Source organism: Phyllobates terribilis, unplaced genomic scaffold (genome assembly GCF_046119375.1).
Source record: "Phyllobates terribilis strain yellow unplaced genomic scaffold, ASM4611937v1 Scaffold_40__1_contigs__length_11209783, whole genome shotgun sequence".
Taxonomy (NCBI): Eukaryota; Metazoa; Chordata; class Amphibia; order Anura; family Dendrobatidae; genus Phyllobates; species Phyllobates terribilis.
The window spans coordinates 1608311-1628380 of NW_027362800.1; the positions used below are offsets into that span (position 1 = coordinate 1608311).

At 45.0% G+C, this 20070-nt stretch overlaps 16 non-coding genes across 16 annotated transcripts; all 16 read right to left on the bottom strand.

Annotated features, from left to right (window-relative positions):
- Nucleotides 1-199: 199 nt before the first annotated feature.
- LOC141187903 (U2 spliceosomal RNA) lies at nt 200-390 on the bottom strand. The gene has a single exon (XR_012262045.1). It is a non-coding gene; the product is annotated as a U2 spliceosomal RNA (small nuclear RNA).
- A 1119-nt stretch (nt 391-1509) lies between these two features.
- Nucleotides 1510-1700, bottom strand: LOC141187916 (U2 spliceosomal RNA). The gene has a single exon (XR_012262056.1). It is a non-coding gene; the product is annotated as a U2 spliceosomal RNA (small nuclear RNA).
- A 1124-nt stretch (nt 1701-2824) lies between these two features.
- LOC141187928 (U2 spliceosomal RNA) lies at nt 2825-3015 on the bottom strand. Its single transcript, XR_012262067.1, has one exon. It is a non-coding gene; the product is annotated as a U2 spliceosomal RNA (small nuclear RNA).
- A 1120-nt stretch (nt 3016-4135) lies between these two features.
- Nucleotides 4136-4326, bottom strand: LOC141191271 (U2 spliceosomal RNA). Its single transcript, XR_012265269.1, has one exon. It is a non-coding gene; the product is annotated as a U2 spliceosomal RNA (small nuclear RNA).
- Nucleotides 4327-5450: 1124 nt separating this feature from the next.
- On the bottom strand, nt 5451-5641 carry LOC141187940 (U2 spliceosomal RNA). The gene has a single exon (XR_012262078.1). It is a non-coding gene; the product is annotated as a U2 spliceosomal RNA (small nuclear RNA).
- A 1122-nt stretch (nt 5642-6763) lies between these two features.
- On the bottom strand, nt 6764-6954 carry LOC141185459 (U2 spliceosomal RNA). The gene has a single exon (XR_012260120.1). It is a non-coding gene; the product is annotated as a U2 spliceosomal RNA (small nuclear RNA).
- Nucleotides 6955-8073: 1119 nt separating this feature from the next.
- Nucleotides 8074-8264, bottom strand: LOC141187952 (U2 spliceosomal RNA). Its single transcript, XR_012262089.1, has one exon. It is a non-coding gene; the product is annotated as a U2 spliceosomal RNA (small nuclear RNA).
- A 1120-nt stretch (nt 8265-9384) lies between these two features.
- On the bottom strand, nt 9385-9575 carry LOC141185204 (U2 spliceosomal RNA). The gene has a single exon (XR_012259888.1). It is a non-coding gene; the product is annotated as a U2 spliceosomal RNA (small nuclear RNA).
- Nucleotides 9576-10694: 1119 nt separating this feature from the next.
- Nucleotides 10695-10885, bottom strand: LOC141187964 (U2 spliceosomal RNA). Its single transcript, XR_012262100.1, has one exon. It is a non-coding gene; the product is annotated as a U2 spliceosomal RNA (small nuclear RNA).
- Nucleotides 10886-12004: 1119 nt separating this feature from the next.
- LOC141187976 (U2 spliceosomal RNA) lies at nt 12005-12195 on the bottom strand. Its single transcript, XR_012262111.1, has one exon. It is a non-coding gene; the product is annotated as a U2 spliceosomal RNA (small nuclear RNA).
- A 1122-nt stretch (nt 12196-13317) lies between these two features.
- Nucleotides 13318-13508, bottom strand: LOC141187988 (U2 spliceosomal RNA). The gene has a single exon (XR_012262122.1). It is a non-coding gene; the product is annotated as a U2 spliceosomal RNA (small nuclear RNA).
- Nucleotides 13509-14627: 1119 nt separating this feature from the next.
- On the bottom strand, nt 14628-14818 carry LOC141188001 (U2 spliceosomal RNA). Its single transcript, XR_012262134.1, has one exon. It is a non-coding gene; the product is annotated as a U2 spliceosomal RNA (small nuclear RNA).
- A 1120-nt stretch (nt 14819-15938) lies between these two features.
- Nucleotides 15939-16129, bottom strand: LOC141185205 (U2 spliceosomal RNA). Its single transcript, XR_012259889.1, has one exon. It is a non-coding gene; the product is annotated as a U2 spliceosomal RNA (small nuclear RNA).
- Nucleotides 16130-17248: 1119 nt separating this feature from the next.
- LOC141188013 (U2 spliceosomal RNA) lies at nt 17249-17439 on the bottom strand. Its single transcript, XR_012262145.1, has one exon. It is a non-coding gene; the product is annotated as a U2 spliceosomal RNA (small nuclear RNA).
- Nucleotides 17440-18559: 1120 nt separating this feature from the next.
- Nucleotides 18560-18750, bottom strand: LOC141184314 (U2 spliceosomal RNA). The gene has a single exon (XR_012259081.1). It is a non-coding gene; the product is annotated as a U2 spliceosomal RNA (small nuclear RNA).
- A 1122-nt stretch (nt 18751-19872) lies between these two features.
- LOC141188026 (U2 spliceosomal RNA) lies at nt 19873-20063 on the bottom strand. The gene has a single exon (XR_012262156.1). It is a non-coding gene; the product is annotated as a U2 spliceosomal RNA (small nuclear RNA).
- Between the last annotated feature and the right edge of the window lie 7 nt (nt 20064-20070).

Consider the following 20070-nt stretch of genomic DNA (forward strand, 5'->3'; position numbering starts at 1 on the left):
TACATGGCAATGCAATGCACAGTTGCTGAAGTTGAACCAAAATGAGCTTGTCATCTGGCTTCTGCAACTTTTAACATGAAAAATCCAATGAGGAGAAGAAAAGCAAAGCCAAAGAGTCCATCCCAAAATCCGACAAACAAGCAAAATGAACAAAAAGCATTGAATTCAATTCTTTCTGATTTTAGAAACTGCATTAAAGAAGGGGTGCACCGGTCCTGGAGATACTGCAATACCAGGTCAATGCGTGGAGTGGACAGAGCAAGCTCTTTTTCCATCTCCCTGTTCTAAAAATCCATTTAATATATGGTCCCCAGATAGGGGACGTATCAGATATTAAACTGATAAGAACAGATACTACACTTGATCTTAGCCAAAAGGCCGAGAAGCGATAACCAGAATTGGTTTCCGACTACGGTGCCACCCAAGGATTCTGAAAAGTCCATTTGTGTAGATGGCCACCTGGACTCCCGTTAAGAAGACATGCTGTCAACCTCTAGATCCCTCACATGCCTGCACTTTTCGGCTTGCTGCTGCTGCAATCCACGCGTTTTAGATCTGCATAACTCCACCTCTTTTAGCACAGTACCCTCAACCCCCGGCTGTTCCCACCCGCCTCAACACCGTTGGAAGGGAGGAGAACCAATTAAGGCGGGGGGGGGTGGAAGGAGCAGCTGTCTACCCTTAGCAGGAGGGTTGCTGATTAATTACCTCTCCTGCTGCTGCTGCTGCTGGCTGTCCAGCAGCAGACTGAAGGTGGCTGCTGCTGTGCGCAGGTATATAAAGGCTCAGAGCCTATTATGACACGCGCAGCCAGCGTTCCATTGCCACATTCCGTCTACTGCAGGCGGGATACCTGGATGGCTGAATGTCACTGAGAAGCTCACAGAGACCGCCATAAGCAACAGTTTAAAAGAATGCCACAGACTAATCAACCAAACTTTTTGGGTTGGTTTCTCTTTTATAGTCTGCAGGCATTAAATGAAAGAAGTCAGTGTTCCAGCAGAGGGAGACAACGTTTCAGAAAAGGCATTGTAGCAAACCAAAAAAGAAATTTTAAGCGCAGCAGAGTAACCAGCTCACATACCTGTTAGCTCAGGTGAGTTTAAAAGGCTGCTGTTGATAACAAGGGCATTTGCTAAATAGATGGTGTGTGTGCAACAATATACTGAAAGGTCAATTATATTGTGCAGCTTATCTCACCACCTGTAGTTATTTAGGTGAAAGCTCCAAAATGCTTGCCTAATATGTCTGTTTATCCAAAAGGAAGTATAGAGGGAGAGCTAGATAGATAGCATTGCATTACATTACATTACATGGCAATGCAATGCACAGTTGCTGAAGTTGAACCAAAATGAGCTTGTCATCTGGCTTCTGCAACTTTTAACATGAAAAATCCAATGAGGAGAAGAAAAGCAAAGCCAAAGAGTCCATCCCAAAATCCGACAAACAAGCAAAATGAACAAAAAGCATTGAATTCAATTCTTTCTGATTTTAGAAACTGCATTAAAGAAGGGGTGCACCGGTCCTGGAGATACTGCAATACCAGGTCAATGCGTGGAGTGGACAGAGCAAGCTCTTTTTCCATCTCCCTGTTCTAAAAATCCATTTAATATATGGTCCCCAGATAGGGGACGTATCAGATATTAAACTGATAAGAACAGATACTACACTTGATCTTAGCCAAAAGGCCGAGAAGCGATAACCAGAATTGGTTTCCGACTACGGTGCCACCCAAGGATTCTGAAAAGTCCATTTGTGGAGATGGCCACCTGGACTCCCGTTAAGAAGACATGCTGTCAACCTCTAGATCCCTCACATGCCTGCACTTTTCGGCTTGCTGCTGCTGCAATCCACGCGTTTTAGATCTGCATAACTCCACCTCTTTTAGCACAGTACCCTCAACCCCCGGCTGTTCCCACCCGCCTCAACACCGTTGGAAGGGAGGAGAACCAATTAAGGCGGGGGGGGGGGGGGTGGAACGAGCAGCTGTCTACCCTTAGCAGGAGGGTTGCTGATTAATTACCTCTCCTGCTGCTGCTGCTGCTGGCTGTCCAGCAGCAGACTGAAGGTGGCTGCTGCTGTGCGCAGGTATATATAGGCTCAGAGCCTATTATGACACGCGCAGCCAGCGTTCCATTGCCACATTCCGTCTACTGCAGGCGGGATACCTGGACGGCTGAATGTCACTGAGAAGCTCACAGAGACCGCCATAAGCAACAGTTTAAAAGAATGCCACAGACTAATCAACCAAACTTTTTGGGTTGGTTTCTCTTTTATAGTCTGCAGGCATTAAATGAAAGAAGTCAGTGTTCCAGCAGAGGGAGACAACGTTTCAGAAAAGGCATTGTAGCAAACCAAAAAAGAAATTTTAAGCGCAGCAGAGTAACCAGCTCACATACCTGTTAGCTCAGGTGAGTTTAAAAGGCTGCTGTTGATAACAAGGGCATTTGCTAAATAGATGGTGTGTGTGCAACAATATACTGAAAGGTCAATTATATTGTGCAGCTTATCTCACCACCTGTAGTTATTTAGGTGAAAGCTCCAAAATGCTTGCCTAATATGTCTGTTTATCCAAAAGGAAGTATAGAGGGAGAGCTAGATAGATAGCATTGCATTACATTACATTACATAGCAATGCAATGCACAGTTGCTGAAGTTGAACCAAAATGAGCTTGTCATCTGGCTTCTGCAACTTTTAACATGAAAAATCCAATGAGGAGAAGAAAAGCAAAGCCAAAGAGTCCATCCCAAAATCCGACAAACAAGCAAAATGAACAAAAAGCATTGAATTCAATTCTTTCTGATTTTAGAAACTGCATTAAAGAAGGGGTGCACCGGTCCTGGAGATACTGCAATACCAGGTCAATGCGTGGAGTGGACAGAGCAAGCTCTTTTTCCATCTCCCTGTTCTAAAAATCCATTTAATATATGGTCCCCAGATAGGGGACGTATCAGATATTAAACTGATAAGAACAGATACTACACTTGATCTTAGCCAAAAGGCCGAGAAGCGATAACCAGAATTGGTTTCCGACTACGGTGCCACCCAAGGATTCTGAAAAGTCCATTTGTGGAGATGGCCACCTGGACTCCCGTTAAGAAGACATGCTGTCAACCTCTAGATCCCTCACATGCCTGCACTTTTCGGCTTGCTGCTGCTGCAATCCACGCGTTTTAGATCTGCATAACTCCACCTCTTTTAGCACAGTACCCTCAACCCCCGGCTGTTCCCACCCGCCTCAACACCGTTGGAAGGGAGGAGAACCAATTAAGGCGGGGGGGGGGTGGAAGGAGCAGCTGTCTACCCTTAGCAGGAGGGTTGCTGATTAATTACCTCTCCTGCTGCTGCTGCTGCTGGCTGTCCAGCAGCAGACTGAAGGTGGCTGCTGCTGTGCGCAGGTATATAAAGGCTCAGAGCCTATTATGACACGCGCAGCCAGCGTTCCATTGCCACATTCCGTCTACTGCAGGCGGGATACCTGGATGGCTGAATGTCACTGAGAAGCTCACAGAGACCGCCATAAGCAACAGTTTAAAAGAATGCCACAGACTAATCAACCAAACTTTTTGGGTTGGTTTCTCTTTTATAGTCTGCAGGCATTAAATGAAAGAAGTCAGTGTTCCAGCAGAGGGAGACAACGTTTCAGAAAAGGCATTGTAGCAAACCAAAAAAGAAATTTTAAGCGCAGCAGAGTAACCAGCTCACATACCTGTTAGCTCAGGTGAGTTTAAAAGGCTGCTGTTGATAACAAGGGCATTTGCTAAATAGATGGTGTGTGTGCAACAATATACTGAAAGGTCAATTATATTGTGCAGCTTATCTCACCACCTGTAGTTATTTAGGTGAAAGCTCCAAAATGCTTGCCTAATATGTCTGTTTATCCAAAAGGAAGTATAGAGGGAGAGCTAGATAGATAGCATTGCATTACATTACATTACATGGCAATGCAATGCACAGTTGCTGAAGTTGAACCAAAATGAGCTTGTCATCTGGCTTCTGCAACTTTTAACATGAAAAATCCAATGAGGAGAAGAAAAGCAAAGCCAAAGAGTCCATCCCAAAATCCGACAAACAAGCAAAATGAACAAAAAGCATTGAATTCAATTCTTTCTGATTTTAGAAACTGCATTAAAGAAGGGGTGCATCGGTCCTGGAGATACTGCAATACCAGGTCAATGCGTGGAGTGGACAGAGCAAGCTCTTTTTCCATCTCCCTGTTCTAAAAATCCATTTAATATATGGTCCCCAGATAGGGGACGTATCAGATATTAAACTGATAAGAACAGATACTACACTTGATCTTAGCCAAAAGGCCGAGAAGCGATAACCAGAATTGGTTTCCGACTACGGTGCCACCCAAGGATTCTGAAAAGTCCATTTGTGGAGATGGCCACCTGGACTCCCGTTAAGAAGACATGCTGTCAACCTCTAGATCCCTCACATGCCTGCACTTTTCGGCTTGCTGCTGCTGCAATCCACGCGTTTTAGATCTGCATAACTCCACCTCTTTTAGCACAGTACCCTCAACCCCCGGCTGTTCCCACCCGCCTCAACACCATTGGAAGGGAGGAGAACCAATTAAGGCGGGGGGGGGGGGGGTGGAACGAGCAGCTGTCTACCCTTAGCAGGAGGGTTGCTGATTAATTACCTCTCCTGCTGCTGCTGCTGCTGGCTGTCCAGCAGCAGACTGAAGGTGGCTGCTGCTGTGCGCAGGTATATATAGGCTCAGAGCCTATTATGACACGCGCAGCCAGCGTTCCATTGCCACATTCCGTCTACTGCAGGCGGGATACCTGGACGGCTGAATGTCACTGAGAAGCTCACAGAGACCGCCATAAGCAACAGTTTAAAAGAATGCCACAGACTAATCAACCAAACTTTTTGGGTTGGTTTCTCTTTTATAGTCTGCAGGCATTAAATGAAAGAAGTCAGTGTTCCAGCAGAGGGAGACAACGTTTCAGAAAAGGCATTGTAGCAAACCAAAAAAGAAATTTTAAGCGCAGCAGAGTAACCAGCTCACATACCTGTTAGCTCAGGTGAGTTTAAAAGGCTGCTGTTGATAACAAGGGCATTTGCTAAATAGATGGTGTGTGTGCAACAATATACTGAAAGGTCAATTATATTGTGCAGCTTATCTCACCACCTGTAGTTATTTAGGTGAAAGCTCCAAAATGCTTGCCTAATATGTCTGTTTATCCAAAAGGAAGTATAGAGGGAGAGCTAGATAGATAGCATTGCATTACATTACATTACATGGCAATGCAATGCACAGTTGCTGAAGTTGAACCAAAATGAGCTTGTCATCTGGCTTCTGCAACTTTTAACATGAAAAATCCAATGAGGAGAAGAAAAGCAAAGCCAAAGAGTCCATCCCAAAATCCGACAAACAAGCAAAATGAACAAAAAGCATTGAATTCAATTCTTTCTGATTTTAGAAACTGCATTAAAGAAGGGGTGCACCGGTCCTGGAGATACTGCAATACCAGGTCAATGCGTGGAGTGGACAGAGCAAGCTCTTTTTCCATCTCCCTGTTCTAAAAATCCATTTAATATATGGTCCCCAGATAGGGGACGTATCAGATATTAAACTGATAAGAACAGATACTACACTTGATCTTAGCCAAAAGGCCGAGAAGCGATAACCAGAATTGGTTTCCGACTACGGTGCCACCCAAGGATTCTGAAAAGTCCATTTGTGGAGATGGCCACCTGGACTCCCGTTAAGAAGACATGCTGTCAACCTCTAGATCCCTCACATGCCTGCACTTTTCGGCTTGCTGCTGCTGCAATCCACGCGTTTTAGATCTGCATAACTCCACCTCTTTTAGCACAGTACCCTCAACCCCCGGCTGTTCCCACCCGCCTCAACACCGTTGGAAGGGAGGAGAACAAATTAAGGCGGGGGGGGGGGGTGGAACGAGCAGCTGTCTACCCTTAGCAGGAGGGTTGCTGATTAATTACCTCTCCTGCTGCTGCTGCTGCTGGCTGTCCAGCAGCAGACTGAAGGTGGCTGCTGCTGTGCGCAGGTATATATAGGCTCAGAGCCTATTATGACACGCGCAGCCAGCGTTCCATTGCCACATTCCGTCTACTGCAGGCGGGATACCTGGACGGCTGAATGTCACTGAGAAGCTCACAGAGACCGCCATAAGCAACAGTTTAAAAGAATGCCACAGACTAATCAACCAAACTTTTTGGGTTGGTTTCTCTTTTATAGTCTGCAGGCATTAAATGAAAGAAGTCAGTGTTCCAGCAGAGGGAGACAACGTTTCAGAAAAGGCATTGTAGCAAACTAAAAAAGAAATTTTAAGCGCAGCAGAGTAACCAGCTCACATACCTGTTAGCTCAGGTGAGTTTAAAAGGCTGCTGTTGATAACAAGGGCATTTGCTAAATAGATGGTGTGTGTGCAACAATATACTGAAAGGTCAATTATATTGTGCAGCTTATCTCACCACCTGTAGTTATTTAGGTGAAAGCTCCAAAATGCTTGCCTAATATGTCTGTTTATCCAAAAGGAAGTATAGAGGGAGAGCTAGATAGATAGCATTGCATTACATTACATTACATGGCAATGCAATGCACAGTTGCTGAAGTTGAACCAAAATGAGCTTGTCATCTGGCTTCTGCAACTTTTAACATGAAAAATCCAATGAGTAGAAGAAAAGCAAAGCCAAAGAGTCCATCCCAAAATCCGACAAACAAGCAAAATGAACAAAAAGCATTGAATTCAATTCTTTCTGATTTTAGAAACTGCATTAAAGAAGGGGTGCACCGGTCCTGGAGATACTGCAATACCAGGTCAATGCGTGGAGTGGACAGAGCAAGCTCTTTTTCCATCTCCCTGTTCTAAAAATCCATTTAATATATGGTCCCCAGATAGGGGACGTATCAGATATTAAACTGATAAGAACAGATACTACACTTGAACTTAGCCAAAAGGCCGAGAAGCGATAACCAGAATTGGTTTCCGACTACGGTGCCACCCAAGGATTCTGAAAAGTCCATTTGTGGAGATGGCCACCTGGACTCCCGTTAAGAAGACATGCTGTCAACCTCTAGATCCCTCACATGCCTGCACTTTTCGGCTTGCTGCTGCTGCAATCCACGCGTTTTAGATCTGCATAACTCCACCTCTTTTAGCACAGTACCCTCAACCCCCGGCTGTTCCCACCCGCCTCAACACCGTTGGAAGGGAGGAGAACCAATTAAGGCGGGGGGGGGTGGAACGAGCAGCTGTCTACCCTTAGCAGGAGGGTTGCTGATTAATTACCTCTCCTGCTGCTGCTGCTGCTGGCTGTCCAGCAGCAGACTGAAGGTGGCTGCTGCTGTGCGCAGGTATATAAAGGCTCAGAGCCTATTATGACACGCGCAGACAGCGTTCCATTGCCACATTCCGTCTACTGCAGGCGGGATACCTGGATGGCTGAATGTCACTGAGAAGCTCACAGAGACCGCCATAAGCAACAGTTTAAAAGAATGCCACAGACTAATCAACCAAACTTTTTGGGTTGGTTTCTCTTTTATAGTCTGCAGGCATTAAATGAAAGAAGTCAGTGTTCCAGCAGAGGGAGACAACGTTTCAGAAAAGGCATTGTAGCAAACCAAAAAAGAAATTTTAAGCGCAGCAGAGTAACCAGCTCACATACCTGTTAGCTCAGGTGAGTTTAAAAGGCTGCTGTTGATAACAAGGGCATTTGCTAAATAGATGGTGTGTGTGCAACAATATACTGAAAGGTCAATTATATTGTGCAGCTTATCTCACCACCTGTAGTTATTTAGGTGAAAGCTCCAAAATGCTTGCCTAATATGTCTGTTTATCCAAAAGGAAGTATAGAGGGAGAGCTAGATAGATAGCATTGCATTACATTACATTACATGGCAATGCAATGCACAGTTGCTGAAGTTGAACCAAAATGAGCTTGTCATCTGGCTTCTGCAACTTTTAACATGAAAAATCCAATGAGGAGAAGAAAAGCAAAGCCAAAGAGTCCATCCCAAAATCCGACAAACAAGCAAAATGAACAAAAAGCATTGAATTCAATTCTTTCTGATTTTAGAAACTGCATTAAAGAAGGGGTGCACCGGTCCTGGAGATACTGCAATACCAGGTCAATGCGTGGAGTGGACAGAGCAAGCTCTTTTTCCATCTCCCTGTTCTAAAAATCCATTTAATATATGGTCCCCAGATAGGGGACGTATCAGATATTAAACTGATAAGAACAGATACTACACTTGATCTTAGCCAAAAGGCCGAGAAGCGATAACCAGAATTGGTTTCCGACTACGGTGCCACCCAAGGATTCTGAAAAGTCCATTTGTGGAGATGGCCACCTGGACTCCCGTTAAGAAGACATGCTGTCAACCTCTAGATCCCTCACATGCCTGCACTTTTCGGCTTGCTGCTGCTGCAATCCACGCGTTTTAGATCTGCATAACTCCACCTCTTTTAGCACAGTACCCTCAACCCCCGGCTGTTCCCACCCGCCTCAACACCGTTGGAAGGGAGGAGAACCAATTAAGGCGGGGGGGGGGTGGAACGAGCAGCTGTCTACCCTTAGCAGGAGGGTTGCTGATTAATTACCTCTCCTGCTGCTGCTGCTGCTGGCTGTCCAGCAGCAGACTGAAGGTGGCTGCTGCTGTGCGCAGGTATATAAAGGCTCAGAGCCTATTATGACACGCGCAGCCAGCGTTCCATTGCCACATTCCGTCTACTGCAGGCGGGATACCTGGATGGCTGAATGTCACTCAGAAGCTCACAGAGACCGCCATAAGCAACAGTTTAAAAGAATGCCACAGACTAATCAACCAAACTTTTTGGGTTGGTTTCTCTTTTATAGTCTGCAGTCATTAAATGAAAGAAGTCAGTGTTCCAGCAGAGGGAGACAACGTTTCAGAAAAGGCATTGTAGCAAACCAAAAAAGAAATTTTAAGCGCAGCAGAGTAACCAGCTCACATACCTGTTAGCTCAGGTGAGTTTAAAAGGCTGCTGTTGATAACAAGGGCATTTGCTAAATAGATGGTGTGTGTGCAACAATATACTGAAAGGTCAATTATATTGTGCAGCTTATCTCACCACCTGTAGTTATTTAGGTGAAAGCTCCAAAATGCTTGCCTAATATGTCTGTTTATCCAAAAGGAAGTATAGAGGGAGAGCTAGATAGATAGCATTGCATTACATTACATTACATGGCAATGCAATGCACAGTTGCTGAAGTTGAACCAAAATGAGCTTGTCATCTGGCTTCTGCAACTTTTAACATGAAAAATCCAATGAGGAGAAGAAAAGCAAAGCCAAAGAGTCCATCCCAAAATCCGACAAACAAGCAAAATGAACAAAAAGCATTGAATTCAATTCTTTCTGATTTTAGAAACTGCATTAAAGAAGGGGTGCACCGGTCCTGGAGATACTGCAATACCAGGTCAATGCGTGGAGTGGACAGAGCAAGCTCTTTTTCCATCTCCCTGTTCTAAAAATCCATTTAATATATGGTCCCCAGATATGGGACGTATCAGATATTAAACTGATAAGAACAGATACTACACTTGATCTTAGCCAAAAGGCCGAGAAGCGATAACCAGAATTGGTTTCCGACTACGGTGCCACCCAAGGATTCTGAAAAGTCCATTTGTGGAGATGGCCACCTGGACTCCCGTTAAGAAGACATGCTGTCAACCTCTAGATCCCTCACATGCCTGCACTTTTCGGCTTGCTGCTGCTGCAATCCACGCGTTTTAGATCTGCATAACTCCACCTCTTTTAGCACAGTACCCTCAACCCCCGGCTGTTCCCACCCGCCTCAACACCGTTGGAAGGGAGGAGAACCAATTAAGGCGGGGGGGGGTGGAACGAGCAGCTGTCTACCCTTAGCAGGAGGGTTGCTGATTAATTACCTCTCCTGCTGCTGCTGCTGCTGGCTGTCCAGCAGCAGACTGAAGGTGGCTGCTGCTGTGCGCAGGTATATAAAGGCTCAGAGCCTATTATGACACGCGCAGCCAGCGTTCCATTGCCACATTCCGTCTACTGCAGGCGGGATACCTGGATGGCTGAATGTCACTGAGAAGCTCACAGAGACCGCCATAAGCAACAGTTTAAAAGAATGCCACAGACTAAACAACCAAACTTTTTGGGTTGGTTTCTCTTTTATAGTCTGCAGGCATTAAATGAAAGAAGTCAGTGTTCCAGCAGAGGGAGACAACGTTTCAGAAAAGGCATTGTAGCAAACCAAAAAAGAAATTTTAAGCGCAGCAGAGTAACCAGCTCACATACCTGTTAGCTCAGGTGAGTTTAAAAGGCTGCTGTTGATAACAAGGGCATTTGCTAAATAGATGGTGTGTGTGCAACAATATACTGAAAGGTCAATTATATTGTGCAGCTTATCTCACCACCTGTAGTTATTTAGGTGAAAGCTCCAAAATGCTTGCCTAATATGTCTGTTTATCCAAAAGGAAGTATAGAGGGAGAGCTAGATAGATAGCATTGCATTACATTACATTACATGGCAATGCAATGCACAGTTGCTGAAGTTGAACCAAAATGAGCTTGTCTTCTGGCTTCTGCAACTTTTAACATGAAAAATCCAATGAGGAGAAGAAAAGCAAAGCCAAAGAGTCCATCCCAAAATCCGACAAACAAGCAAAATGAACAAAAAGCATTGAATTCAATTCTTTCTGATTTTAGAAACTGCATTAAAGAAGGGGTGCACCGGTCCTGGAGATACTGCAATACCAGGTCAATGCGTGGAGTGGACAGAGCAAGCTCTTTTTCCATCTCCCTGTTCTAAAAATCCATTTAATATATGGTCCCCAGATAGGGGACGTATCAGATATTAAACTGATAAGAACAGATACTACACTTGATCTTAGCCAAAAGGCCGAGAAGCGATAACCAGAATTGGTTTTCGACTACGGTGCCACCCAAGGATTCTGAAAAGTCCATTTGTGGAGATGGCCACCTGGACTCCCGTTAAGAAGACATGCTGTCAACCTCTAGATCCCTCACATGCCTGCACTTTTCGGCTTGCTGCTGCTGCAATCCACGCGTTTTAGATCTGCATAACTCCACCTCTTTTAGCACAGTACCCTCAACCACCGGCTGTTCCCACCCGCCTCAACACCGTTGGAAGGGAGGAGAACCAATTAAGGCGGGGGGGGGTGGAACGAGCAGCTGTCTACCCTTAGCAGGAGGGTTGCTGATTAATTACCTCTCCTGCTGCTGCTGCTGCTGGCTGTCCAGCAGCAGACTGAAGGTGGCTGCTGCTGTGCGCAGGTATATAAAGGCTCAGAGCCTATTATGACACGCGCAGCCAGCGTTCCATTGCCACATTCCGTCTACTGCAGGCGGGATACCTGGATGGCTGAATGTCACTGAGAAGCTCACAGAGACCGCCATAAGCAACAGTTTAAAAGAATGCCACAGACTAATCAACCAAACTTTTTGGGTTGGTTTCTCTTTTATAGTCTGCAGGCATTAAATGAAAGAAGTCAGTGTTCCAGCAGAGGGAGACAACGTTTCAGAAAAGGCATTGTAGCAAACCAAAAAAGAAATTTTAAGCGCAGCAGAGTAACCAGCTCACATACCTGTTAGCTCAGGTGAGTTTAAAAGGCTGCTGTTGATAACAAGGGCATTTGCTAAATAGATGGTGTGTGTGCAACAATATACTGAAAGGTCAATTATATTGTGCAGCTTATCTCACCACCTGTAGTTATTTAGGTGAAAGCTCCAAAATGCTTGCCTAATATGTCTGTTTATCCAAAAGGAAGTATAGAGGGAGAGCTAGATAGATAGCATTGCATTACATTACATTACATGGCAATGCAATGCACAGTTGCTGAAGTTGAACCAAAATGAGCTTGTCATCTGGCTTCTGCAACTTTTAACATGAAAAATCCAATGAGGAGAAGAAAAGCAAAGCCAAAGAGTCCATCCCAAAATCCGACAAACAAGCAAAATGAACAAAAAGCATTGAATTCAATTCTTTCTGATTTTAGAAACTGCATTAAAGAAGGGGTGCACCGGTCCTGGAGATACTGCAATACCAGGTCAATGCGTGGAGTGGACAGAGCAAGCTCTTTTTCCATCTCCCTGTTCTAAAAATCCATTTAATATATGGTCCCCAGATAGGGGACGTATCAGATATTAAACTGATAAGAACAGATACTACACTTGATCTTAGCCAAAAGGCCGAGAAGCGATAACCAGAATTGGTTTCCGACTACGGTGCCACCCAAGGATTCTGAAAAGTCCATTTGTGGAGATGGCCACCTGGACTCCCGTTAAGAAGACATGCTGTCAACCTCTAGATCCCTCACATGCCTGCACTTTTCGGCTTGCTGCTGCTGCAATCCACGCGTTTTAGATCTGCATAACTCCACCTCTTTTAGCACAGTACCCTCAACCCCCGGCTGTTCCCACCCGCCTCAACACCGTTGGAAGGGAGGAGAACAAATTAAGGCGGGGGGGGGGGGTGGAACGAGCAGCTGTCTACCCTTAGCAGGAGGGTTGCTGATTAATTACCTCTCCTGCTGCTGCTGCTGCTGGCTGTCCAGCAGCAGACTGAAGGTGGCTGCTGCTGTGCGCAGGTATATATAGGCTCAGAGCCTATTATGACACGCGCAGCCAGCGTTCCATTGCCACATTCCGTCTACTGCAGGCGGGATACCTGGACGGCTGAATGTCACTGAGAAGCTCACAGAGACCGCCATAAGCAACAGTTTAAAAGAATGCCACAGACTAATCAACCAAACTTTTTGGGTTGGTTTCTCTTTTATAGTCTGCAGGCATTAAATGAAAGAAGTCAGTGTTCCAGCAGAGGGAGACAACGTTTCAGAAAAGGCATTGTAGCAAACCAAAAAAGAAATTTTAAGCGCAGCAGAGTAACCAGCTCACATACCTGTTAGCTCAGGTGAGTTTAAAAGGCTGCTGTTGATAACAAGGGCATTTGCTAAATAGATGGTGTGTGTGCAACAATATACTGAAAGGTCAATTATATTGTGCAGCTTATCTCACCACCTGTAGTTATTTAGGTGAAAGCTCCAAAATGCTTGCCTAATATGTCTGTTTATCCAAAAGGAAGTATAGAGGGAGAGCTAGATAGATAGCATTGCATTACATTACATTACATGGCAATGCAATGCACAGTTGCTGAAGTTGAACCAAAATGAGCTTGTCATCTGGCTTCTGCAACTTTTAACATGAAAAATCCAATGAGGAGAAGAAAAGCAAAGCCAAAGAGTCCATCCCAAAATCCGACAAACAAGCAAAATGAACAAAAAGCATTGAATTCAATTCTTTCTGATTTTAGAAACTGCATTAAAGAAGGGGTGCACCGGTCCTGGAGATACTGCAATACCAGGTCAATGCGTGGAGTGGACAGAGCAAGCTCTTTTTCCATCTCCCTGTTCTAAAAATCCATTTAATATATGGTCCCCAGATAGGGGACGTATCAGATATTAAACTGATAAGAACAGATACTACACTTGATCTTAGCCAAAAGGCCGAGAAGCGATAACCAGAATTGGTTTCCGACTACGGTGCCACCCAAGGATTCTGAAAAGTCCATTTGTGGAGATGGCCACCTGGACTCCCGTTAAGAAGACATGCTGTCAACCTCTAGATCCCTCACATGCCTGCACTTTTCGGCTTGCTGCTGCTGCAATCCACGCGTTTTAGATCTGCATAACTCCACCTCTTTTAGCACAGTACCCTCAACCCCCGGCTGTTCCCACCCGCCTCAACACCGTTGGAAGGGAGGAGAACCAATTAAGGCGGGGGGGGGTGGAACGAGCAGCTGTCTACCCTTAGCAGGAGGGTTGCTGATTAATTACCTCTCCTGCTGCTGCTGCTGCTGGCTGTCCAGCAGCAGACTGAAGGTGGCTGCTGCTGTGCGCAGGTATATAAAGGCTCAGAGCCTATTATGACACGCGCAGCCAGCGTTCCATTGCCACATTCCGTCTACTGCAGGCGGGATACCTGGATGGCTGAATGTCACTCAGAAGCTCACAGAGACCGCCATAAGCAACAGTTTAAAAGAATGCCACAGACTAATCAACCAAACTTTTTGGGTTGGTTTCTCTTTTATAGTCTGCAGTCATTAAATGAAAGAAGTCAGTGTTCCAGCAGAGGGAGACAACGTTTCAGAAAAGGCATTGTAGCAAACCAAAAAAGAAATTTTAAGCGCAGCAGAGTAACCAGCTCACATACCTGTTAGCTCAGGTGAGTTTAAAAGGCTGCTGTTGATAACAAGGGCATTTGCTAAATAGATGGTGTGTGTGCAACAATATACTGAAAGGTCAATTATATTGTGCAGCTTATCTCACCACCTGTAGTTATTTAGGTGAAAGCTCCAAAATGCTTGCCTAATATGTCTGTTTATCGAAAAGGAAGTATAGAGGGAGAGCTAGATAGATAGCATTGCATTACATTACATTACATGGCAATGCAATGCACAGTTGCTGAAGTTGAACCAAAATGAGCTTGTCATCTGGCTTCTGCAACTTTTAACATGAAAAATCCAATGAGGAGAAGAAAAGCAAAGCCAAAGAGTCCATCCCAAAATCCGACAAACAAGCAAAATGAACAAAAAGCATTGAATTCAATTCTTTCTGATTTTAGAAACTGCATTAAAGAAGGGGTGCACCGGTCCTGGAGATACTGCAATACCAGGTCAATGCGTGGAGTGGACAGAGCAAGCTCTTTTTCCATCTCCCTGTTCTAAAAATCCATTTAATATATGGTCCCCAGATAGGGGACGTATCAGATATTAAACTGATAAGAACAGATACTACACTTGATCTTAGCCAAAAGGCCGAGAAGCGATAACCAGAATTGGTTTCCGACTACGGTGCCACCCAAGGATTCTGAAAAGTCCATTTGTGGAGATGGCCACCTGGACTCCCGTTAAGAAGACATGCTGTCAACCTCTAGATCCCTCACATGCCTGCACTTTTCGGCTTGCTGCTGCTGCAATCCACGCGTTTTAGATCTGCATAACTCCACCTCTTTTAGCACAGTACCCTCAACCCCCGGCTGTTCCCACCCGCCTCAACACCGTTGGAAGGGAGGAGAACCAATTAAGGCGGGGGGGGGGTGGAACGAGCAGCTGTCTACCCTTAGCAGGAGGGTTGCTGATTAATTACCTCTCCTGCTGCTGCTGCTGCTGGCTGTCCAGCAGCAGACTGAAGGTGGCTGCTGCTGTGCGCAGGTATATAAAGGCTCAGAGCCTATTATGACACGCGCAGCCAGCGTTCCATTGCCACATTCCGTCTACTGCAGGCGGGATACCTGGATGGCTGAATGTCACTGAGAAGCTCACAGAGACCGCCATAAGCAACAGTTTAAAAGAATGCCACAGACTAATCAACCAAACTTTTTGGGTTGGTTTCTCTTTTATAGTCTGCAGTCATTAAATGAAAGAAGTCAGTGTTCCAGCAGAGGGAGACAACGTTTCAGAAAAGGCATTGTAGCAAACCAAAAAAGAAATTTTAAGCGCAGCAGAGTAACCAGCTCACATACCTGTTAGCTCAGGTGAGTTTAAAAGGCTGCTGTTGATAACAAGGGCATTTGCTAAATAGATGGTGTGTGTGCAACAATATACTGAAAGGTCAATTATATTGTGCAGCTTATCTCACCACCTGTAGTTATTTAGGTGAAAGCTCCAAAATGCTTGCCTAATATGTCTGTTTATCCAAAAGGAAGTATAGAGGGAGAGCTAGATAGATAGCATTGCATTACATTACATTACATGGCAATGCAATGCACAGTTGCTGAAGTTGAACCAAAATGAGCTTGTCATCTGGCTTCTGCAACTTTTAACATGAAAAATCCAATGAGGAGAAGAAAAGCAAAGCCAAAGAGTCCATCCCAAAATCCGACAAACAAGCAAAATGAACAAAAAGCATTGAATTCAATTCTTTCTGATTTTAGAAACTGCATTAAAGAAGGGGTGCACCGGTCCTGGAGATACTGCAATACCAGGTCAATGCGTGGAGTGGACAGAGCAAGCTCTTTTTCCATCTCCCTGTTCTAAAAATCCATTTAATATATGGTCCCCAGATATGGGACGTATCAGATATTAAACTGATAAGAACAGATACTACACTTGATCTTAGCCAAAAGGCCGAGAAGCGATAACCAGAATTGGTTTCCGACTACGGTGCCACCCAAGGATTCTGAAAAGTCCATTTGTGGAGATGGCCACCTGGACTCCCGTTAAGAAGACATGCTGTCAACCTCTAGATCCCTCACATGCCTGCACTTTTCGGCTTGCTGCTGCTGCAATCCACGCGTTTTAGATCTGCATAACTCCACCTCTTTTAGCACAGTACCCTCAACCCCCGGCTGTTCCCACCCGCCTCAACACCGTTGGAAGGGAGGAGAACAAATTAAGGCGGGGGGGGGTGGAACGAGCAGCTGTCTACCCTTAGCAGGAGGGTTGCTGATTAATTACCTCTCCTGCTGCTGCTGCTGCTGGCTGTCCAGCAGCAGACTGAAGGTGGCTGCTGCTGTGCGCAGGTATATAAAGGCTCAGAGCCTATTATGACACGCGCAGCCAGCGTTCCATTGCCACATTCCGTCTACTGCAGGCGGGATACCTGGATGGCTGAATGTCACTGAGAAGCTCACAGAGACCGCCATAAGCAACAGTTTAAAAGAATGCCACAGACTCATCAACCAAACTTTTTGGGTTGGTTTCTCTTTTATAGTCTGCAGGCATTAAATGAAAGAAGTCAGTGTTCCAGCAGAGGGAGACAACGTTTCAGAAAAGGCATTGTAGCAAACCAAAAAAGAAATTTTAAGCGCAGCAGAGTAACCAGCTCACATACCTGTTAGCTCAGGTGAGTTTAAAAGGCTGCTGTTGATAACAAGGGCATTTGCTAAATAGATGGTGTGTGTGCAACAATATACTGAAAGGTCAATTATATTGTGCAGCTTATCTCACCACCTGTAGTTATTTAGGTGAAAGCTCCAAAATGCTTGCCTAATATGTCTGTTTATCCAAAAGGAAGTATAGAGGGAGAGCTAGATAGATAGCATTGCATTACATTACATTACATGGCAATGCAATGCACAGTTGCTGAAGTTGAACCAAAATGAGCTTGTCATCTGGCTTCTGCAACTTTTAACATGAAAAATCCAATGAGGAGAAGAAAAGCAAAGCCAAAGAGTCCATCCCAAAATCCGACAAACAAGCAAAATGAACAAAAAGCATTGAATTCAATTCTTTCTTATTTTAGAAACTGCATTAAAGAAGGGGTGCACCGGTCCTGGAGATACTGCAATACCAGGTCAATGCGTGGAGTGGACAGAGCAAGCTCTTTTTCCATCTCCCTGTTCTAAAAATCCATTTAATATATGGTCCCCAGATAGGGGACGTATCAGATATTAAACTGATAAGAACAGATACTACACTTGATCTTAGCCAAAAGGCCGAGAAGCGATAACCAGAATTGGTTTCCGACTACGGTGCCACCCAAGGATTCTGAAAAGTCCATTTGTGGAGATGGCCACCTGGACTCCCGTTAAGAAGACATGCTGTCAACCTCTAGATCCCTCACATGCCTGCACTTTTCGGCTTGCTGCTGCTGCAATCCACGCGTTTTAGATCTGCATAACTCCACCTCTTTTAGCACAGTACCCTCAACCCCCGGCTGTTCCCACCCGCCTCAACACCGTTGGAAGGGAGGAGAACCAATTAAGGCGGGGGGGGGGTGGAACGAGCAGCTGTCTACCCTTAGCAGGAGGGTTGCTAATTAATTACCTCTCCTGCTGCTGCTGCTGCTGGCTGTCCAGCAGCAGACTGAAGGTGGCTGCTGCTGTGCGCAGGTATATAAAGGCTCAGAGCCTATTATGACACGCGCAGCCAGCGTTCCATTGCCACATTCCGTCTACTGCAGGCGGGATACCTGGATGGCTGAATGTCACTGAGAAGCTCACAGAGACCGCCATAAGCAACAGTTTAAAAGAATGCCACAGACTAATCAACCAAACTTTTTGGGTTGGTTTCTCTTTTATAGTCTGCAGGCATTAAATGAAAGAAGTCAGTGTTCCAGCAGAGGGAGACAACGTTTCAGAAAAGGCATTGTAGCAAACCAAAAAAGAAATTTTAAGCGCAGCAGAGTAACCAGCTCACATACCTGTTAGCTCAGGTGAGTTTAAAAGGCTGCTGTTGATAACAAGGGCATTTGCTAAATAGATGGTGTGTGTGCAACAATATACTGAAAGGTCAATTATATTGTGCAGCTTATCTCACCACCTGTAGTTATTTAGGTGAAAGCTCCAAAATGCTTGCCTAATATGTCTGTTTATCCTAAAGGAAGTATAGAGGGAGAGCTAGATAGATAGCATTGCATTACATTACATTACATGGCAATGCAATGCACAGTTGCTGAAGTTGAACCAAAATGAGCTTGTCATCTGGCTTCTGCAACTTTTAACATGAAAAATCCAATGAGGAGAAGAAAAGCAAAGCCAAAGAGTCCATCCCAAAATCCGACAAACAAGCAAAATGAACAAAAAGCATTGAATTCAATTCTTTCTGATTTTAGAAACTGCATTAAAGAAGGGGTGCACCGGTCCTGGAGATACTGCAATACCAGGTCAATGCGTGGAATGGACAGAGCAAGCTCTTTTTCCATCTCCCTGTTCTAAAAATCCATTTAATATATGGTCCCCAGATAGGGGACGTATCAGATATTAAACTGATAAGAACAGATACTACACTTGATCTTAGCCAAAAGGCCGAGAAGCGATAACCAGAATTGGTTTCCGACTACGGTGCCACCCAAGGATTCTGAAAAGTCCATTTGTGGAGATGGCCACCTGGACTCCCGTTAAGAAGACATGCTGTCAACCTCTAGATCCCTCACATGCCTGCACTTTTCGGCTTGCTGCTGCTGCAATCCACGCGTTTTAGATCTGCATAACTCCACCTCTTTTAGCACAGTACCCTCAACCCCCGGCTGTTCCCACCCGCCTCAACACCGTTGGAAGGGAGGAGAACAAATTAAGGCGGGGGGGGGGGGTGGAACGAGCAGCTGTCTACCCTTAGCAGGAGGGTTGCTGATTAATTACCTCTCCTGCTGCTGCTGCTGCTGGCTGTCCAGCAGCAGACTGAAGGTGGCTGCTGCTGTGCGCAGGTATATATAGGCTCAGAGCCTATTATGACACGCGCAGCCAGCGTTCCATTGCCACATTCCGTCTACTGCAGGCGGGATACCTGGACGGCTGAATGTCACTGAGAAGCTCACAGAGACCGCCATAAGCAACAGTTTAAAAGAATGCCACAGACTAATCAACCAAACTTTTTGGGTTGGTTTCTCTTTTATAGTCTGCAGGCATTAAATGAAAGAAGTCAGTGTTCCAGCAGAGGGAGACAACGTTTCAGAAAAGGCATTGTAGCAAACCAAAAAAGAAATTTTAAGCGCAGCAGAGTAACCAGCTCACATACCTGTTAGCTCAGGTGAGTTTAAAAGGCTGCTGTTGATAACAAGGGCATTTGCTAAATAGATGGTGTGTGTGCAACAATATACTGAAAGGTCAATTATATTGTGCAGCTTATCTCACCACCTGTAGTTATTTAGGTGAAAGCTCCAAAATGCTTGCCTAATATGTCTGTTTATCCAAAAGGAAGTATAGAGGGAGAGCTAGATAGATAGCATTGCATTACATTACATTACATGGCAATGCAATGCACAGTTGCTGAAGTTGAACCAAAATGAGCTTGTCATCTGGCTTCTGCAACTTTTAACATGAAAAATCCAATGAGGAGAAGAAAAGCAAAGCCAAAGAGTCCATCCCAAAATCCGACAAACAAGCAAAATGAACAAAAAGCATTGAATTCAATTCTTTCTGATTTTAGAAACTGCATTAAAGAAGGGGTGCACCGGTCCTGGAGATACTGCAATACCAGGTCAATGCGTGGAGTGGACAGAGCAAGCTCTTTTTCCATCTCCCTGTTCTAAAAATCCATTTAATATATGGTCCCCAGATAGGGGACGTATCAGATATTAAACTGATAAGAACAGATACTACACTTGATCTTAGCCAAAAGGCCGAGAAGCGATAACCAGA